General features: G+C 40.8%; 1 long non-coding RNA gene across 1 annotated transcript; it reads left to right on the top strand.

Moving 5' to 3' along the window:
* The first annotated feature begins 6,713 nt into the window (after positions 1–6,713).
* Positions 6,714–11,981, top strand: LOC145444160 (uncharacterized). Its single transcript, XR_013916624.1, has 2 exons — positions 6,714–7,115; positions 11,389–11,981. It is a non-coding gene; the product is annotated as an uncharacterized LOC145444160 (long non-coding RNA).
* The last annotated feature ends 10,505 nt before the right edge of the window (positions 11,982–22,486 follow it).

Here is a 22,486-nt window from a genome sequence, read left to right as displayed (position 1 = left end):
CTGGTAATACCAAATACGTTTGCAACAGTAAATAGCGATTGTTTTCAAGTTACACACACCATAAACCAGTGGTTATCAACTTTTTTGTCTTCGTGGACCCCGTTTGAACCGTCACGGGCCCTGCGGACAGTTTTAGGTCTATAATTTAGCTCAATTATTATGCAACCGTAATCTGTCTGGCGCAAATATTTATTGCGTGGTAGTGATAAACATAAAAAATTATTTTCTTGAAAACAACATCATTTCCAAATTTCCTAAGATCGGTGGCGATAAATGTGATAATAACGGGTAACGCTTCCAACGACACCTTTGGGTATGCTCGCAACATATATATGGCACCAAATTTGAGGAACATAATTTCGGTTACATATAACGTCCGGTCCAGTCTAGGCCTGGGCAAAGAGCGGCCCGCGGAGCTAATCTGTCCGGCCCGCGAAAGGTTGCTTGAAATTCCGACTATAAAACCTATTTTTAATGTTGCTGCGTTGACTAAAAGCATAGGATGTATAAACAGACCGCAAATTCGTTAAACTAAGCCAGTTCATTAACATGCCGCGATTACGAAGCCTGTACGTACCTCACATGTGTAATCCAGATTCAAAGTAAAGTCGATGTAGCAAATTATGCCGTTACGATTAAAGTCAAAAGAAGTCGCCAAACCTTCTTTGTTGCCATTGTCACATTACGCATTTCATGATCTGTGTTTCAAATTGTTACGTGATGCGTAACTGATAACTGGTAACTGGTAGCCCTTCGCATTAATTAGTACTCAAGAAGTCGTTCTCCGTTTCAAAAGATTGGTGACCCTTCCTGGTGTATAAACTAAGTGACGGTCATGGAGTGACGAAGCTAGAAATTGTAGTAACACTGTATCGACACAGTTATTGTTTGTTTGCGATATTCATGGTGTTTGTCGACTATAATAATTGTATACACAAGGCCGATATTATTTATTTTTATTCCGAAACTCCTGACTTGTAGCACGGCTCACTTCTAGGCTTTTACAAGACATCGCTTGCACGGATGAGATGCTGGATGTGGAGGAGCCTAGATAAACCTCCAACACTTAGGTAGGAATTCTGGACTCAAACTCGGTCGGACTCGAACCCATTGGTGATGCGGCTGTGGATTATACCCATACGCTATCTCGACACGCTATCAATACAATTGTAAATTATAACGAAAACAAGCATGTGACGTCGTTCGAGGAGAACATGATTACCAAGAATATCCGTAGGCCTATGTCAAGGCGCGGGGAAATCATGAATATAGTATGATGTTGTTGCGAATACTGGCTATACAATTTTAACGAAACGACTGCATTCTGTGTAAACCTCAAAGATAATCTCAGATGCACCCGTGATCTCTCGTGATCCCAAGTCCTCGCGAGTCGCGACCCATGTTTTTACAGTGAATTATATAGTGGTGACATTATAGGCCGCAAACGATTCGTTGATGGCTACTCACAGGTACAATGACCGATAACTTACTACGGATCTCGCAGTATACCAATAGCACTTGCAAAATAAAACGAACTGAACCAGTGCTTCATGTAACACTAGGGGTTGCCTGGGCCAGTCTCAGGGATTACCTGGAAGTCAATACTCAACTCATATAAAGGTGGCGAGGTGGCGAGGTGGCGAGATAGCGCAGTGGTATAATCCGCGGCTGCAACACCAATGGGTGCGGGCTCGAGTCCGAGCGAGGTCGACCTCCAAATTCCGATACCTAAGTGTTGGAGGTTTACCTAGGCTCCTCCTCGCCACCTCATCCGCGTCAGCGGTGTCTTACAAAAGCCTATAGAGGTGAGCCGTGCTATAAGTCGGCAGTTACAGAAAATAAGAAGAATATCGGCCTGGTGTAAATGACAATAGTAGTCGACAAACACCATGAATACCCCAAAAACAAACTCATATAAATGATTTGGGTTGATACGCTAGCCTTGGCCATCATTGTTGCATGTAATTAGGCCTACGCCCGATCGAGATAGTGTAATGGTTATGCGTCCGGCTTCTCGAGCGCTAGGTCGTGGGTTCGATCCCCGGCCGGGTCATACCAAAGACTCGAAAATTGGTATCCGCAGCTATCCTGCTAGGCGCTCAGCAATCACGGATAGTATGGAGGAGAAAAAAAACGGGGGCGCAGACTAAATGACCTCATGGGGCCGTATCGCAACTCCGTCGTCAAAGCATCTCGATGGTGCAGGCGAAAAAGAATATCATATCTCTCTCTTAGTCGAATTGTGACTTTTGTCGTGGTACGTCGTGTGCAGTGGCGTGCGCAAGGGTGGTTGGAATTCGAAATCGAAATCTGGTCCGTCGGAACTGCCAATTATATCCCCAATATTCATAGGCTCATTTGTAATTAGCCAATTAATGTCGCACTGTTGCGTTTCGGCCGAACAATACGAAGACAGCATCTTCCAAGATGCAGCTTCGCATTTTTGAACTGGCATCCGAAAGGGAACAGCAGAAGTAACACTGAATTGCAATAAATATTCATATTTTATAAGGGCCCAATGAACAATAACGTTGCCACGAACAGAAGAAAAGCATTATTGAGAAAAAATATTTCTTCGTTTCGAAGCTACCAAAAGCCGCAGCAAGGTAGGATTGCATTTAAAATAGAAATCAATTTGAAGCAAACATATTTGCAACATGTGTTTTATTGTGTTTTCTTGTTAGGCACGACGTCACGAATTTTTTATTTTGACGTCAAAACGGATTGAGTTTGACAACTGAAAATATAGAGTGAATATGGCTCCTTTGACGAAAAAGGCTTCCGACCCCTGTTATAAACGGACCAAAAATATCTTTTACCAGAAATACATCGTTATGCAGCATTTTTACGGTCGACAATCATCATCATTAGAACACCCATCCGTACCAATGATCTACAGCAGGGGTTCTTAACTTCCCCTATATACCGGGCCACATTTTAACAGCAGAAGACGCAGCGGCCGCAGAACAATATTAACATGTCTTTGTGGTCTAATGTTAAATTTAGGCTACTGTAGCCTATTTACCAGTCGTATACGGACTTCTAATACGGTTTTATGCATTAAATGGACAGCGTTCGTAAGTTTGCAGCTGCTGCTTGTTCTGAGACGATGTATGTTATAGCCCTGGCGGCACAAGTAAATCCCTTCATGGAGCGTGCATTGCATTCGTTGCCAGGTCGGTGTATGCAACTTCAAACCATTCCACCAGAGAACCGAACTCTCTGTTTCAATGCGTGAGCGAGCAAGTATAAAATAACGGTTATACTTTTGCGTTACGGAGTCCATTATCACATTGAGCTGTGAGTGATATGAAAAGAAGTCTGGTGTTCCGGGCCATTTCCGAGCAAATCAATCAACCTTTCTCCTTTCCTTCCATGCCTGTGGCCCTACAGCAATAGTTACGGAAGTTAGCTTTGTCAAGTTGATATTTTTCGCTGGTCCCCTCCCCACGTTTGCGCAGCCAGCATTTCCTCTACATATATGTCCACTCTGATAAATTTCAACCAGATAATAAGTTATGCAATGTCGATGGATTCGTCTTCGTCCGAGGCTGGGTTAAAGTTGTCTACGCGGCAACGTGTTTCATAAAATGCGATAAAAGATCGACTGACGTTGATGTTTCTGGTCTGGTCACGATTGAATCAGACAACTGTATCTTCGCCATTTGTCGGGTGATGTTGTCCTTGCTGTTAAGTTCCGGAAACAGCAAATATTCGCACAGAATGTTAAGGTTTTATTGAAATAATACCTTTTATAGCAGATTTCTTGGGTTTAGCGATATTCCAATCAATTTTGAAAGATGCGTCTGTAACGTCGTCGGCAATCTCAACAACCGTTCGCAGTAAGTCAAACTCTCTTTAAAAGTGTAGACCTACTACGTAACGGGATTCTCTTGAACCAGAGTCCCGTAGAGAATACCGATTGAAAATAATACCAATCTGAAGTCGAGCATATATCAAGAAACGAGAACACATTAAAGCAGTGGTTCTCAAACTTTTTTAGACACACCCCTTTTTTTATAGGGAAAGAATTCGTGTCCCCTTTATCGTCATATCAAAAAATGCAACCAGAATGCTGGTAATACAAACGGCTAGTTTGGTGGCATGGAAGGTTATGGCTGTTGATGAGAGAATTCTCAAATATGAAATTCGGACTATGCACATAGCTATAATTATGAATTGTAGTTAAATTGCGCAATGTGCAAATTTTTTTCCATTTGACCGCAGCTTCGCGCCCGCTTCAGATGCTTTCAGGCCCCAAGGGGGCGCGCCCCCAGTTTGACAACCACTGCTTTCAAGAATGAGTAATGAAACGAAACAGAGACGGTGCAATAAAAGAGCTAAGTATCTAAATTAATTTGTAACAATACCGTGTCAGTAGTAAATGCGTTTATAATGAAAGATGTGGCGGGCCGCAACATGAACGTCTCGGGCCCGCGGGTCGAGAACCCCTGATCTATAGGTACATGCTATAACTGTTGAACGGACGACGATTTCGAGGGTTCCAACCACTCCACATCATATACGTCGACTATATCGGATGCAAATCGCCCGTGGGCTCGTACTGCATGTTTGTTACACAGTTATGGCAAAATTATGAAACGTTTGAAAAGAAACAATTTTGTTTTAATAAAAAGGCATTTTTTAAAGCACTGTTTAGAACATGTTTTGAACAAAGTATTTTAAAACACCATTTGTTTTAAATGTAACACTAGACATAGATAGATATGAAGGGCCGCGTGCGGCTCCGGGGACGCAGGATGCCGACCCCTGGTCTAACTATACGAGGCCTTGTCGACAGCTGAGAACATGCCCATTGCGTATTTCATTAACTTAAACAATCTTCTAGTGATGTATATGGCATATTCAAAATGCCAAAACAACAACAAAGCACGGTATTTTTAAAACACCGCGCAGACCAAGGAGTTCAGTAATGAGGAGCCCAGATGAACATCCAGCAACAGAAAGACACAAGAAACCAACTCAGGTCTCCTGAACTATAATCCACAGAAGCGTGGTTTGAAAATGAAAGGATGCTCTCCTACAGAAAGATGAAATATTTGTATATCCCTTTTAATTGCCAAAGCCAACTAATACAAACATATCGCTGTTTAGATATGTTTTATTGGGGTTTTGGAAACAATTTGTTTGGAAAAGTCCATTTACTCCTGTAATATACAGCACCGCAATTCCAGAATAACTTCAAGAGGAGCTTCTAGATAGAAATGACTAGACTGGACGCTGTATGTTCATTAAAAATCTGTTTCTCAATTTTGGTGCATGTTGCGATCAGCGGTTACGATTATTATTATTGCATTCGCTACCACCTATCTTCGTACAAATGGATTTTTGGCACATATTCATATAAAATCGACTGCGCAGATTTCCATACATGACCGCGTATTTCAAGTAATGCAGCTACAGAATTCGCTCTGAAATGATTAAAAAATTTCTATAGTTTCTACGTAAATAGCATGATGTTATTTTCAAGAAGTGATTTATTTCTGTTGATCACTAGCATAAAGTCAAGACAGATGACGGTTGCGCGATAATTGAGCTAAATTTGTACTAAAACTTGTGGGGTCCGCGGGGGTCCGTGAAGGTGTAAAAGGGGTCCGCGAAGACAAAAAGGTTGAGAACCACTGGTCTAAACAATTCATTGCATTCAAGGAAGCGCGCTTGTTTTGCTGCAGCGGACATCATAGCATCGGGAAAGAACTTCAGGACTAGTTAGTGGTCAAATCATTTGCTGACATTTTCTGTTGGTATATATGAAACCACACTGCCTTTTACCGCATGACCAAATTTTATGTGTTGATGATAATTTGCTCCAGGCTGAATTTTCTTGACTAGGGCATTGTTCATTTCTTAGTTGCCTATGTTCTGCTTTCTTGGGATATTTCATCGGATCATTAATTCGTACCCATGTGGCGAAGCCATGTCTTGAAACCCAAGATAGTTGCAATGAGCCAAACAGTAAAGTAATCCAATCCAGGCAATCAACCAAGTAATCCAGGCCTTCAGACAGTTAGTTGTACCATCACTTGGAGCTGATGCTTGTTTTTCTTTGGGTAGTGGCACTTGGCATCAACAATGACTGAATGATCAAGAACTTGTAACATAGGTATGGAGATTTTCAAGTACGAAATCTCTCACAAAATACCTTACACTTGTTTTTCATTTGCGAAATAATTTTGGGCCCCGTCAAGCTCGCTCCCCTCTAATGGGGGGTTGGTGGGCGGCCGTTACGGTCTTGGATAGGGCTGGGCACAATGATTCGAGTACTCGAATCTGAATCGAGTATTAAAACGCGATTTTTTCGAGCACTGAAAATGCTCCACGCTACTGAAAGGTAATTTATCAACGAGAATTATAGTTTCGATACTAGTTTCCACTGTGGAAGCCGTGAAACCTGGATTGGCCGTATCGCAGCATACGAACCACATATAGTACAAAGCTACAAACGTTATTGAAAATAACATATTTCTGAAGTCATGATCAATCCACAACAAGTCACAAAGCGCAATGAAATCGGTATGATCGAAAAAATTATAGATGTAAAAAATATCAAAGTATCTTCAACGTGATGCAGAACAGGCATTAATTCTTTGTTTACGCATAAAAGGTACAAATTTGAACATGGACATCTTACATACAGTTATTACGTCATAATCAGTGATACTCGATTACTCGACTCGACTCGAAGCGTATTACGTGATTCAGAATCGATTCACTTAGTTACTCGATTTTGCCGCAGCCCTAGCCTTGAATATGGCACACTGCGCCATCTATGAAAGCGGCCACAACCTTTGACTTTCTGAGGTGATCGGTTCTGGTCTTCAAGTCTAATAATTGATTGATTTCGAAAACGAACTCGCGTAGCACTTGGTCTCGGTGCTGCCTGAGTGAGACAGTTAAAGCTGACCGGTACAGGCTACACGAGAAGACGTGACGCCGTTTCGTGTAAGTGACGCGGGAGGAGTGATCTTCGTTGTGCACTGTTACTTCTATTGCAGACGTTGATGTTATCCGTTATTCGTTGGGGTAGTGATCGAAGCCGGTTGTTATCATGGTTCGCGTAAGTCTGTGGAGAATGTGGTCTATTACTCCGAAAGGTGAGATCTTTGCTGTCACGGTTTTAACTGAGCATGCGAGATTGTACAGTTTATTTACATGCATGACTTCGAAGTTCTGACTATTGTAAATGTCTTTTGAGACTACTTTATTGGAATTTGTAACGAGTCGGTGCATACCAAAAATGAGAGAAATAGGTGTAGCGTTGGCTTCCCGCTATGTGGGTCATGCGTTCGAACTACCATCGAGCAGGGCTTTGGAGCCGGAGCCGGAGCCCGGAGCCGGAGCCCCGGAGCCGTGCATTTTCACCGGAGCTGGAGCCGGAGCCGGAGCTCTACATAAAATTCGGCTGGAGCCGGAGCTGGAGCCCGTTATTTGAGGAGTAGCTCCGGCTCCGACCCCGACCATTATATATATGCAACAACCACATCTGCTGATTTATCATAATTGAACAGCAGGTCTGAATTTTAATGCTGTGCAAAGCAATGGCATAGAGTAAAGTGCAATCTAGTGAAACTATGATGTTATCGACGATTGGCAAGTATTCAGTATGACGTCACAAGCCGGCACGGCGGCACCTATATGTCTTCGTTGCTACATCGGATGTTTTACTGACGGCTGACAGACTCTAGATTACTATAGATAACTAACCTATGGGTAGATTAGTAATCTATATAGACCAGGAATTGCCAACCTTTTCGGCTAAAGTGGCACATGCAATTGACGAACGAGTGTGCGGTCCACTAGCCGCGCCAAGCGGGTAAAATTTTCTAAGTTTATAAATAAACTAGGTCAATATTATTACTACTTGAGTATTGCGGGTCTATTGTATACCGCCCGCTAGGCTCAGTTTGCAAGGACACGACTATTCGGCGTCTGGTCACATCGATATCGAAGGTCTCCGATAATATGCGACAATCATGTTGTGCCTACATTTCACCGTCGACGATCTTTATGCGAGCGCAAACGCGAAAAGCCTTTCTCCCGTAATTGCGAATACAGTTAGACTCAATCGGGTAAATTAGTCGTTTTTTTCATTTTCAGTAGGAGGTAGGCTACCAAGCAAGAAATCGTGTGACAATTAAACACGCGAAGCGTGAAGAAAAATTTCGCTACTATTTTAGTTTATTGTAATGTACGACGATTTACTGAAAATGTGACTGGACCCTGGATCTGCCAATGCGCCTGAAGTCGGAACTGATATTTTAGTCCTCAACATCCCAAGTGTCACAGCCAGAATTGTAATTTTTGGTTGGCATTGCAAGTTCACAATCTGAGAAATTTATTTTCGATAATATAATAGGAAATTACCTCGCGGGCCACGCAAAACCTCTCGCGAGCCACATTTTACCCGCTGGTTGGCCACCCCTGATATAGACAGGCCCATTCGATAATTTCAGAGCCGGAGCGTGAGCTGGAGCCGGAGCAGTGGCAATAAGGCGGCTCCGGAGCTGGAGCCGGAGCTAATGTATTATAGAAGAGAGCTCCGCAGCCGGAGCTGGAGCAGTTCAAATTTACGGCTGCTCCAAAGCCCTGCCATCGAGTCAAACCAAATACTTGGGATTGTGTGAACGTGAGGTCCACGTTCGCGTTCTGTGTGTGAACCTCGGAAATTTAAAGGTTCACGTTCACAACCGAACCTTGATAGGTTCTGCACTGTGAACCTTTTTCATATATTATAATTTCTGCCTCATTATAACATCTTCGGTTGAAATTTATTGCATTTCAACTGCGGGCCACTCTATACATGCCGCTGGCAGCGCAACAAAATCAACACTAAGCGAACATGCACCTTGACAATCTCAAAAATTCAAAATCAAAAATATAGGATAGCTAGTCAGCGAATGATGCTTATTCAACCTATCAATGAAATTGATATCGTTGTGTGATGTAAAAAATCTGGCAGGCATACGTGGTCAATCTTGACTTCATATGTTTATTGTATCATAAAAACCAAATTCATGTGATTATACAAGTACAGAAACCCGATTTACACTCAGCTCAAAATCAACGTGGCAGTACTCAGACGACGAATGCATTGTCCGGTCAGGCCTAGACTGTTATATAGCTTAAGCTTATATTCCCTTGCAAGTCCTAGTCGAATTTGTTGGCAAAGCGACGGAAGATATTGATTTTATGGGATTATTATATCATTTGATTGTCCCAGTTGATACATTGGTGACGTGACGTTTATTCAGCATTGCGGCATTATGTGGCCCTAGTCGTCGCTAGGTATCGTGTACAACAGTACACTTCATTAATATAGGCTATCACTTCACTGAACTGTAGGGTTGGAATTCGCAATATGACGTCACGTGACGTCATGAGGTTCACGTTCGCGTTCACACAGAACCTTTCAAAAAGGTTCACGTTCACACGAATCTGAACCTTTCAGAGGTTCACACCATCCCTACCAAATACTGCTTGAAAAACTGGTATCCATCGATTTCCCGTAAAGCGCTTGTTGTCACGACGGGATTGCATGGAGAGGGAAATGGTACTGTTGTGGACTCAATAATCAAATAGTCCCTTAGCATCCCCATCACTAACGCGCCTCGATGATGCAGCCAGTAAATAAGCTGCCTCTTTCCACCACAATAATATCATTAAAGTGCATGTTGGCCGGTTGAAGTATAACTGATATGTAATGACAGGGACCTATTCAATCGTTTATGTACAATAGTATATATATATATATATATATTAGGGTTGCCATACGTCCGGAATTTCAGTGAAAAATCTGCGTCCGGGAGGAATTTCTAAAATATGCCTGAATGTCCGGAATTTTGAAGGCTTGAAGCAGGCTCAAAAGTTTTTCGTAAATCAACATAAACAATATTATATTTTCAAGCAGATTTATGCTATTCAAAATTGTTCTTCGCGCCGCGCGCGAGTTGATGCAACGTATAATGATATTAGTATGGCAGCAGGCACCACCCTCTCCAAAAATGCAATCAAAAGTAATATAAATAACCATCATTTACTAAAATAAGTCTGATTGTAATCGCAATTATTAGCTAATGGTATATTCCTGGAGCTGGTTAAGGCCGATTGGATGCTTCAATCACAGACAGTAGTGGTTCCAAATCTTTGTGTCGTTCGCCTTTATCTGGGGATCGCGATGATGTTGAGCTTTGCCACGGAACATTTTCAAGTGGAAAATGAGGTCGCGACCATAGAAGGTTGGAAATAACCGGATTCTGATTAAAACACATATGCAGATAGCCCACCAACCTTACAGTATAGCAGGACTGCTAAACACAATCCTGACAGGCCAGACACGGCCCTCCAGATGATTTCATCCGGCGCGTGGAGGAATCTACTGCAGACCCTAGCAAGTAGGAATCACCAGAGCTCACATTACAGATGGCCCAATTCATGACCTATGCTCCACTCCATCCCTGTATAGTGTATACAATACAGTCGATGGACAATGCTTTTCCAGTGTGACGTCATATTGACGGCCAATGAGTTACAACTCATTTTAAAATCCGCTAGTGGGCGCCAAAGAGTCCGAAATTTGTTTGACCAAAATATGGTAACCCATATATATATAGCATTGCGTAGTGGCATTTTTTCGAGCACTGTATGTGAGTTCAACTTTCCATGCATGCAACCAACTTTGGTCCATTTTCTTATTGAAAATTATGCACTCTGTGAGCATGTTTTCCGTTCTCGGAGTTAACGTAGAATGGTAACCAGAGTAAAGACGGCGACACAACATTGCTGTCGGAGACACGTCCTATTTACGGCGGCTGTAACTTCTCAATACGTTACATTCGGCTGTAGTATTGCATGGATCGTGTGATACATAGGCTAGGGCGTATAGGCTGTAAAAGTATAGGCTCTTTTTATTTCGTTCATTTTTACAGATCTGGCACAATAATATCATTAAAGTGCATGTTGGCCGGCTGAAGTATAACTGATATGTAATGACAGGGACCTATTCAATCGTTTATGTACAATAGTATACATATATATAGCATTGCGTAGTGGCATTTTTTCGAGCACTGTGAGTTCAACTTTCCATGCATGCAACCCATTGTGACGTTTTCGCCCTAACTTTGGTCCATTTTCTTGTTGAAAATTATGCACTCTGTGAGCATGTTTTCCGTTCTCGGAGTTAACGTAGAATGGTAACCAGAGTAAAGACGGCGACACAACATTGCTGTCGGAGACACGTCCTATTTACGGCGGCTGTAACTTCTCAATACGTTACATTCGGCTGTAGTATTGCATGGATCGTGTGATACATAGGCTAGGGCGTGTAGGCTGTAAAAGTATAGGCTCTTTTTATCTCGTTCATTTTTACAGATCTGGTGAACCTTAGTGAAGTCGCCCTACGTGATTTGGAGGTCGAGGTGGTGGTGTGCACGAGCTGCTTCATCGTGATCATAGAGTTCGTCGCAGTCTTCTTTTGGCCACGCTATTTTTCAATGTTGGATGTAATGCTTTTGATTACTCTGCTATTATGCTTCTGCGGCTTGATATACCTTAACCGATTGCCGATCTCGCCAGATCTTCATGACATAAAAATGCGATTGAGCCGGGAAGAAAAAAATGACTTGAGGCAAGCGGTCGGCTCATTGCGCAAGTGCTTAGTAAATTATACGATCTCTCTTGGGTTGTCAACGTTCGCGTTCCATGGTGTTTGTGGGCTTGTATATTTAATCGTGCTGATCGGTGTTGACGAATTCTTCAGAGACTTTCATATAAGTGCTGATAAACTACCGATCTACATCATCTTCATCTTCTGCGTTTCGTTTGGCACAAGGTTTTACTTCGTCCGTGCGATCAAGGACGATCGACGGGATATCTTCAGGAAATATTGCTCCTCAGTTGAATAAACAGCTGCCAATCCTACTAAAAATATAAAGCGTCCTGTAATAAAATTTCGAATTCACGAATCTGTGTCATATATGCGAGTCCTTGCCGTCTATGAATCCATAACCAGTTGGTAGAATTAGGCCTACTGGATTATTGAATACGTGGAGCGAGTGTCGATCTGGTCTTCGTATTTATTGCGTAATCCAGAAATGACCTAGCAGACGATGGAGCCGAGGCCATCGTTATGTTGTCGAATTCTTGCCGATAATGAGTAGGGAGTGAAGCCCGATGCACATAGTTTTCGCGACGCCACGAATCTAAAGAATCAGTTGTCACCGGCAATCGTCGTAATATGCGATTCTCTCTGAACAAGCGATGTTCTGCGCGATACAAAAGACAGTCTTTAAGTAGGTGACTAGCGTTTTAGCTACTGCTCGTGAGCGCCAGTTTTCATATCGTCAGTGTGGTGTTTCAGCCCACGTGAACGGATTTACCAGTAGTGCAGATGGGGTGGGGAAGCCTTTGAAAATTCCGGACACACAATTATTTATATATTAATAATTACATCTTCTTGTGGGCCCGTTGTTGATAATTACTTTCTTGAATGCTTTTTGTTTCGTGACCTCACGTCTGTTGTATAGTCAAATGATATTGGAATCAGAGTTGGATCAATTACATTATTTCAGTTTAATTACAATTACAATTACAATTACTTTCATGCATGTTTCAATTACATTACAATTACAATTACTCCATGCTAAAAATATCAAATTACAATTACAATTACAATTACTCCTTGCATGCTTCAATTACATTACAATTACAATTACAATTGCTGCTGTTGAACATGTAATTAAATAATCATAAATTCAACCGTGCTCCTTGACAACCGTAGCGTCGTGATTAACAACAATTCAAGTATTCATGTTTCATTCATGATGCGCAAATACCCGTTAATTATTAAAAAGAAAAAAACGTTTTCGAACTATTCCAGTATGCAGTATGTCGTTGAAAAAAGTATTATAATATATACACGTGTTGGATTTGCGTATATAGTATATAATTAAAGAAATATTATTATTTTTATCGAGGGACGTTGGAATTAGGATGAGGAGTAAAAACAAAACCGTGCTTAGTCAGATAAGACGTTATATAATATCCAGTGGTCTGGTTAGTTAGCCAGACGAAGTAACGATGCAGCATCGTGATCTGAAATCGTATTGTAGATTTCCAACCCACGGATAGATGCGCAAGATGTGAGTCACGGATGAATGCACCGACAAACGTACTGCAGAGCCGGCTAAAAGCAGCAAACTTTGTAGTCCTAGAGCTGGCGATCCAAATTTGATGCATCTGGTCTTTATCGTAAGCTATTGATGCACTAATTCCGAAAATACAAATTAAAATCTCGTCAGGGCAATGTAACTGCTCCAAAATAACCGTTTAAGGCCGACTGTTCTGAAAAGTGAGAGCGCCGCAGCAGCATGACCACAACAATGACCAATTACGCCCAGCGATTGTTCAGAACAATGCCGATTCCCAGACTTTCACGACTATTTTGGGATGGTACCATTGCCTGGAAATATACTTTTATTGCGGAATCAGTGCGATTAGGACCATACATATCAAATTTCGACGCTTGGATAGCCAGCAATTGGACTATCAATTCTGCTGCTTTTAGCCGGCTCAGCAGTTCGCTTCTCGGCGTATTCAATCGTGAGTCACGTGTTGCGAATCCATCCGTTGGTTAGTAATCTAATAATTGTATACAATGGTAGCCGAGGCCAGCATAGCGGTAAAAATAAAAAAAAACTTCGCCTGCAAGGGCGCAGTCAAGGGCTTCCGCGAATGGATCCATCAAATTCCTTGTCGACATTTAAAGAGAATGCATTATAAGTCAATTATTTTTTATTGTGCTTGTCAGGTCTCAATAGCAATTTAATGTAATTGAAATTGTAATTGAGCAAAATTTTTGTCAAATTACAATTACAATTACAATTACACAAAATAAAAATGCTTCAATTACAATTACATTGCAATTACATTAAAAAATGTAATTAATTACATTCAATTACAATTACAAATTACAATTGATCCAACTCTGATTGGAATCACCCAAAAAGTAGCCATATTGACATTTCATTGCAGGGTGAATAAGTATTCTCCGCGGGTCGCATTTATCGTGTGGCTTTCGGGTTGCCTGAAAAGCAATATTCGGCGACAAACAATTAGACGCCTATATTCCATGGAAAATTCGACATAAATATATACACTTTATAGTTGAATATAAAAGTATCGAATCGGTTCATGTATAATCAACTTCTGATGTAATCGTTCCGGTACAAGTATAGCTGTCGTAGTGCTGGTTCTTATGTGAAAACCACCGCCAGGGTAGTAGCGACTGAAACGGTGACCAACCCCGCAATCTAAAACCGTACCAAAGCCTTTGGTGAGCATGGCAATTTTTACCGCGAAGAGAAATACACCGTCATCAAAATCTGCAAGAATGCATAAATTCATACTGTGTATGGGCCGTCGCTTGTGTGTTAATGCATATATTGCGACTCTGCTTAAAGCAAGAAACGTGCCAATTATTTTTAAATGGCTTCGTTGCTATGTTGGCAATGAGTAGGTAGGCTAGTGTGTTCGAGATTATTCAGGCACTGCCTGACCTGTTGCCATGACATGATGGCAAATAATGTTAATAATGACGAAGAAACTCAGATTTATCAAGAGACAAATTGTGTTAATTCGATAATTATAATTTGCATTGGAATCGGGTCATCCTATTTGGATGGGATAAGACAGGGTAACGTTCGAAATTATTTATATTATCAAAACATGAATTGCCCACGTAATTTATAGTGAACTTGCAAGGTCAACCAAACCTTTGATTAGCCTGACCGCGAAATTTAGGATGTCGACGACTGAATAATAAGCAGCAGTTTCGACGCATTGGCGTGACTAGGGTAGGCAAAAAGGGCGATTCCGCCACATTGATTTCAAAAATTTCAGATTTCAGAAATCCTCCCGAAAAACTAGAAGATGATCGACGGATCGTTGCCTAATTTTTCCAGGCGTTGAACACTCCTGTCATTACAATCAGCGGCACGTGGTAGAAATGTGATGCGCAAGACATGCAAGTAGTGATAAATTTGACTGAATTTATTCGTTATCTTTGAAATATTTTCGCGCCTCGCGCGGCCACATCATACATGCACTTGCACATGTACACTGATTCTTCTTGACATAAGTGGTAACGATTTTGGCGCGTAGTAAGAAATGTCTTGCGTTCACCGTTACCTATTCCATCTCTAAACAAAGTCCATCAATACTCAAGTGGCCCGCCCAATGAATCGTTCGGGAAACAGCATGGATCCCTTTGGCCAAAAAGGATGGCCAACCCGGGATAACACTGCAATAGAAATAGGTGTCCATAGTACAAATACTATGCGAGAAACGAATTATAGAATGTCCAAAAATCGTCATATGACTCTATAATCAAAACACTTCTGATCCGCGCATGTCAAATTCATATGTTATGTTATTCATATGTTATTCATATGTCAACCGAAATATTTCTGCCTACCAAATTGAGATGAGAATACTGCTCTAGTGACAACTGTCGCATGGAATAGATTCGTGCGATGCCAGATGACGGCTTCCGTACGAAGGGTCTGTAATACAACCGCATTGGTGACTTGACTGCCAAGTTACAGAGAAGATAATGTACTCATGCTCAACGCACTCGCAGCAGATTGGAATCTGACGTAATCACTGAAGGTATGGAATAGAACAACCGGATCTGTCAAAAATATGGATCAGAACGGTTCACGAATCAGTATAACTATATCGATGAATATTGCGAAGCAGGTTAGAAGCTGGTATTTCTATTCATAATCAAACAATCAAGAGAAACAATTCCCACTTACCGATCTTTCTTTCGACCAACTACATCAATCAAACTTGTTCGACTCCGCCGGGTGGAAGAACGATCAGATGTACGTGACCGCTTGTGGTATTCGCATCTGCAGCTGCACCAACCTTTGCCCCTCGCATGATACTAAACTCGTCGGTGAAGCCTTGATACTTTCGGACTATAGGACTGCATTAGTCGGGTACGATATTTTCATGTTGAATCAAATAAAAGCATCTGAAATCACTAATTATAACTTAACAGCTAAACAGTATAACCTAAACTAAATGACTTTTTTTGATAAACACAAATGAAAGTCCTTGGAGTCTAATTTGATCAAAACACATCAACGAAGGCTGTGTCAACAAAAGGAGTTCGTATAACATCTAAAATCGTACATTGAACGCTCTCTTATTCAAAATTTCATGCTGGTGACGTCATATTTTGTTATACGATTGTTGACATACAAACTTCGGCAATATGTGTTGGCCTATATACCACACGATTAAGAAAAGTATTAATGAGGTTTTCGCAAGTTAGTTAAATAGACACCACTGGTTCGAACCCCAGTTCGGGCTAGTTTCTATGTGTCGGAAGTTATCTGGGCTCCTCACAGCAGTGTTGGGATCAAGTCACTACCTTCGAGTCACGAGTCATTTCGAGTCATTGCACATTTTGACTCGAGTCAAGTCAAGTCAATCGATTTTCGAAGGTGACTCGAGTCAAGTCAAGTCACTCGATTTTTGGAAGTGACTCGAGTCAAGTCGAGTCAAGTCAAGTCAAGTCACGAGTCAAGTCACGATTCAAGTCAAGTTACCTTTTCGAAGTATGAGGCATGATTACGTCATTGCATTTTGCTAGCTGTCTGATATACAGATTGAGTGGTTGTTGATTTTGAACCGATGAACGAATATAGAGTTTAATATACACGCTGTATTGCTCACATATACGTAGAACTGCTGAACTACGTGAGTAGTTGCATAGCCTAAGTTTATAGTTACCAGCCAAAATAGACAATAGAGAAACGAATTGATAAGATGCAATACATTACCCATTTTTAAATTGATATGGTATAATTCGAGCCTGCGCCAATGACGCTATTGTCTTACTATATCAACTGTATTCTAATTCAATTTCTATAAAGCAAGAGGTTTGGTTAAGGTACGGACAGAGAACAGAAATAGACATTTTGCTATTAAATTACTTTACTATACAAGTTTACGACAAAGCTGTAAGCTTCGATCACTTCGTCTGCGGTCAATTTATTTGTGAGAGAACAATGGAGGCCCAGTAAAACGCACTATCATTGAATGATTGGTCGCTCTCACGGGTTACACCTTCGTTTCGCGAACAATCCGAACATATGCAAGATACAGTGATTTTTATCGACACCGATTACTTGATGACTTGAAATTGATTCGTGAATTTTGCTCCGAGTCCCGAGTCAATTCACATTTCTGATACGCCGAGTCAAGTCAAGTCATGTCATTTTAGCAAAGTGACTCGAGTGAAGTCAAGTCATACGAAAAACGTGACTCGAGTCTGACTCGAGTCAAGTCATGACTCGAGTCATCCCAACACTGCCTTATAGCCGAGCCCGCTGTACTAACAGTGTCTTGAAAAGCCCAGAAACACACTATGCCACACTGTAAAAAGTCGGTATCAGGGACCCGAAGTTGGACGCCTGCGAGAGAGTCTGTGACTGAAGAGTGAACGTGAATGATTGAAGCAAATGAAGAAGATGAGAAAGATACAAAGTAATTCAACTGATCTATTAAATATCCATGTCGTGATGCACAAGGCCAAAACTGGCGATAAGCGTCACTGAAATGTCGTGAATTTTTTTCTCCGGCCAGAACAAAAATGATGCAGGGAAGCCACCCTTAGCTGTAAGGACCACCCGCTCCATGACAAAACCATTCCTGAAAACTGCAAGGAGACACACTGACCTCAGCATGTCATTGATGGACTACAAAAAAGCTTTCGATTCAGTCCCTCACACATGCATTCTGGAAACAATATGAATCAGATGATCATCAGATATATTGAGAACTCCATGAAAAATTGGCAAACGAAACTGTTGATCAAACACGATCAAGGTGAAACAGAAACCTATAAAATCCACATACGCAGTGGCATCTTTCAAGGTGACTCATTTTCTCCACTTCTATTCTGCCTCAGCTTGGCTCCACTCAGTGAGTTGCTAAGATAGAATAAAGCAGAATACGAGATGAAAAAAGCAACAAACACTGAAGATCAAAATATTCATCACCTTTTGTTCATGGATGATCTGATAGCCTACTATATGCGAAATTCGTTGCGGACCTGACTAACCAAATTAAAATTGTTCATGAGTTTCGGAAGATATAAAAATGACATTTGGCTTGGATAAATGCACAAAACTTACCGTACGACGTGGCAGAGCCACCAGTACTGGCGACATGAATTTGAAAATGGATGGAGCCATAACAGAATTGAATGCCGAAGATCGCTATAAATATAGGCTTACCATATTTTGGAAATCTAAAAAGAGGACACTTTTTCAGAAATCTGAGACTTGCAAAACCGGAGTCGAATTCTCAAAAAACCGGTGAATTTTTCCCACTCTGTGATCGGTTGACTAAAAAAAAGGTCATCCACCCGCCCAGAGCTCAAAATACCGTTTTTCTCTCCGCATTGCTAGGTGGATGACTAAAAAAAAAGGTCATCTTTCGGCTCAGAGCTAAAATTACCGTTTTTCACTCCGAAATACCCGCCGCAGCGTCACTTCTGTTCTAATTTACGGCATATCACTCGCAATTTGCTCTAAATCTGACCTAAATTTTCAGAAAAGAGGACAAAATCTCAAAAAAGAGGACAAAAGGGCGTCCTCCGAGGACACTTTCAAAAAAGTCAAAAAAGAGGACAAATCCTCTTAAAAGAGGACGTATGGTAACCCTATATAAATATCTAGGGATCTGTTAAAGCGACAACATTAAACATGCTGAAATGAAATCAAGTATAAAAAAAAGAATGCATTAGCAGGCTCAAATCAATCCTCAAAACTGAACTCAATTCCAAAAACAAAATCAATGCGATAAACAGTCTTGCAGTGCCCATCTTGAGATATAGCTTTGATGTGATGAACTGGAATGAAATAAAAAAAATTGGACACAAAGACTAGAAAACTGATGACAATGCACCACATGCATCACCCAAAATCTGATACACAAAAACTGTACAATGGACTAAAAAAAATTCAACATTTTGTGTGTCCTGTAGTCACAAATGATGAACTTTTGTGTCCTGATTTCAAAATTCACATAAGTTAAGACTGTATAACAAAAACCTCCCGCACAAAATTTTCCCAGTTTTGGCTGTATGAAGGATAGACTTTCTTTTGTAGATGCCGACTTTATAATATATATTGCGACTGATTTGAATTTAACTGACACAATTCCAATTTCGAAGATTTAAAATAGCATTTTTGTAAATTGTGATTGCCCAGATTGAATAAATCCTATCGTGTTCTTGTTTACAGTCAAAATAAAATACTTAATCAATAATTATTAATTCTGATTTTAGATGTAGACTGTATATATCGGATATATCGTATAATTTCAATTTGTCTGACACAAATCAAACTGGGTGTTCAAAATGGTGGAAGTAAAACAACTCAAGTCAGTCTAGAAAACTGATTAGAGGAATATGTTTTATAGGAAAATTTGAAAATGTCATATATCATATGTGACACCGTGGCATCTGTTGATACTGGACGGCGGAATGGCGTTGTTTCGGAACTGCAAAATGCAATGATGAGCAAGGGTTTTCATAAACCACATTATATTGTTTGCAAACATCATATTATCGATTCTTGAAGCATAGCCTATATTAGAGTTCTTCAATCCAACGTCTTCAACAAATCCAACTCTCAGCTACAATTTTGGAGATGATGTGATAAAACACTATGGAAAACTTGGTACAATCCTCCAAGCCAGAATTTCAGATGAAAATATTATGAAACCGAGGATGGAGTGATGATTGGAGTGGAAGGCCCAGAATAACCTTGTATAAACGCCTTGAAATCCCAATTGCTGACAGTAAATTCAAAAAATAACCTAACCGGTAATATCGCTGGTCTGCCCGTTTCTAACACAGATAATGCCAAATATCTCGGGGTTTTACTGGACTGGAACATGTCCTGGAAGAGTCATATTCAGTCCCTAGGCGCTAAATTATCACCGAAGGGCGGCCTGCTCTACAGCCGTAGGCAGTTCATACCAGCATGGGATCTTCTGATACTTTTTAAATCCCTAATCCAACCGAAGTTACATTATGGCATCCTCTGTTATGTGGCTGCCAGTAAAACTGCACTCAAGCCACTGCAAAAACTACAGCATAAAGTACTCCGAATCATAGCTAGCTAGGGCCCCAAAGGGGCCTGGTTACCGATCCAACAAGTCGCTGCTGAAGAGATTCGGCGTCCTAACCATAGAAGATATGCGGAAACTAGAAATCGCCAAGTTTATATATCAGTTCCACTGCGGTCGCTGCCCCGAATATTTCAATGACTTCTTTACCTCGGAATCAAAAGCGCACAAGTACAACACACGCGCGTCCACGTCGTCCAAATATCATATGATTGACCGAAAAGATCATCGCTCTATCGAATATGCCGGATCTGATGTGTGGAACAGTATCCCGCCGGCCATGCGACAGTCGACGAGCATGTCCACATTCAAGTCGAAATACAAACAATTACTACTAAATAAATACAGTCCATCCTCAAGATTACCGGACCACTACTGACCTATTGATCTCGCTTCCCATGACATGCCGCCCTATTTCTTTTCGCTTTCTTTTTCTATATCATCTTCTTTACTTTTATTCAGTGTGCATGCCTCCTCTTTACATCGTCTAGGCCAAGGTGGGTGTCTGATTCCATAGACTACTCCAAGTCGCTTCGACATCTTCCTGTCTTTACATTATATCGCATTTTTGTGGTGTATTGAACTGATAAAAATTGCTAATAAACCAATGATGTATAAATCGTATAATTTCATTTTGTCTGACACAAATCAAACTGGGTATTCGAAAAGGCGAAAGTAGAACAGCTCAAGATATTTTCAGCGATCTAGAAAACCGATTAGAGGCATATGATGCATAGGAAAATTTGAAAATATCACATCATATGTGACACAGCATCTGTTGATACTGGACGGTGGAATTGCGTTGTTGTGAAACTGCGAAATGGAATGATGAGCAAGGGTTTTTATAAACCACAACATATATTGGTTGCCAACATCATATTATCAATTCTTAAAGCATATATTAGAGTTCTCTGATCCAACGTCTTCAACAAATCCGACTCTCTGCTACAAATTTTGAGATGATGTGGTTACACACAGCGAAAACTTGGTACAGTCCACCATGCCAGAATTTCAGGTGAAAATATTAAAAAACCGAGGATGGAGGGATGATTTAAAGTTTATCTTTGAGCTTTGCAGAGCATGCCGCTCTTTCAAAGAAAATAGTAGATCAACACTAATCAAATGGCATAAACTTCCGTGTCCACGCAATGCGAGATGGAGCTCAAGGGTTATGATTGTGTACTTCCAAATCCTCAGATGGAGAGTAACTCTGGAGATATCATGCTTATTCATCGCAAAAGCGTAGCAGGAAGCCTGGTATTCTAACCAGATGTCTAAAGATACAATATACTAGAGCCCAACCGATTATCGGCGAGCCTATAATATCGAGACGATATCACAGTTGGAAAGAATTATCGGTATCAGCCATTGGAGCTGAAAAATTATCGGCAATTTTCGTGACGTCACAACATGGCGGTAGGAAGTCAGAAAACTATAATCTTTGACCGCTAGACTGAAAATATTGATGTATTTCATATAGCTTATACTTTACAAGTGTCCAGATGCAGCCTTTCTAGTTTATTTCATGTTCAAGTATAATGATGACTGTGAAGATGTTCAAATCAATGCTCTGAAGCTTTGAAAACGTGCTTATCTATATTCAACTCATTGTGAATATCGGCTGAATGTATTGGGGTTATCGGTCAAGGTGTGAGATATCGGTTTTATCGGTATCGACCCAAAAATCCAATATTGGTCGGGTTCTAGAATATACCAAAGATTATTTGCTGCTGTCTTTGCGCTCGAATGTCCTGCAGCGATAAAGTGCCTGAAAACCCGATTGGAAGTCTGATATGTCCATTGTAGTTGTCCCTGGCACTAACATAATAACAGAGAGGGAAGTCAAATTGATGGATGAACTTGACCAGAAGTGCACAAGGACATATATTTGAAGATTAAATGTGTAGGAAAGAATAACATTGAATTGTATGTTTTTTCTATATTTGGACCAATGTCGAAAATTGAAGTTAGTTTGTGCGGGACATTTTTTTCGATTTGAACAAAATTATTATAATTTTCTTAATTTGTACCAAAATGTTCATTAATTCCTGCTTCAGGCCAAATTTTTTTCAATTCATAGCCTTACTGTACATCCCTAGAAGAAAAAGTGGCCGAGGACTACAGGAAATTGAACAGACATTTAAAACAGAAGTCATTGACTTGTCACAGTACATCTAACAGCGATAATATCTACTGCAAACTCATTGCACTTGTAGACAAACAGCGCAAAACTAAATCTCTGAGATATCGACGCGACAAG

This window comes from Botryllus schlosseri, chromosome 8, assembly GCF_051294905.1.
Source record: "Botryllus schlosseri isolate E-star chromosome 8, Bs_hap1, whole genome shotgun sequence".
Classification (NCBI taxonomy): Eukaryota; Metazoa; Chordata; class Ascidiacea; order Stolidobranchia; family Styelidae; genus Botryllus; species Botryllus schlosseri.
Note: the sequence above shows the minus strand (reverse complement) of the source record. Positions and strands in the feature narration are given on the sequence as shown.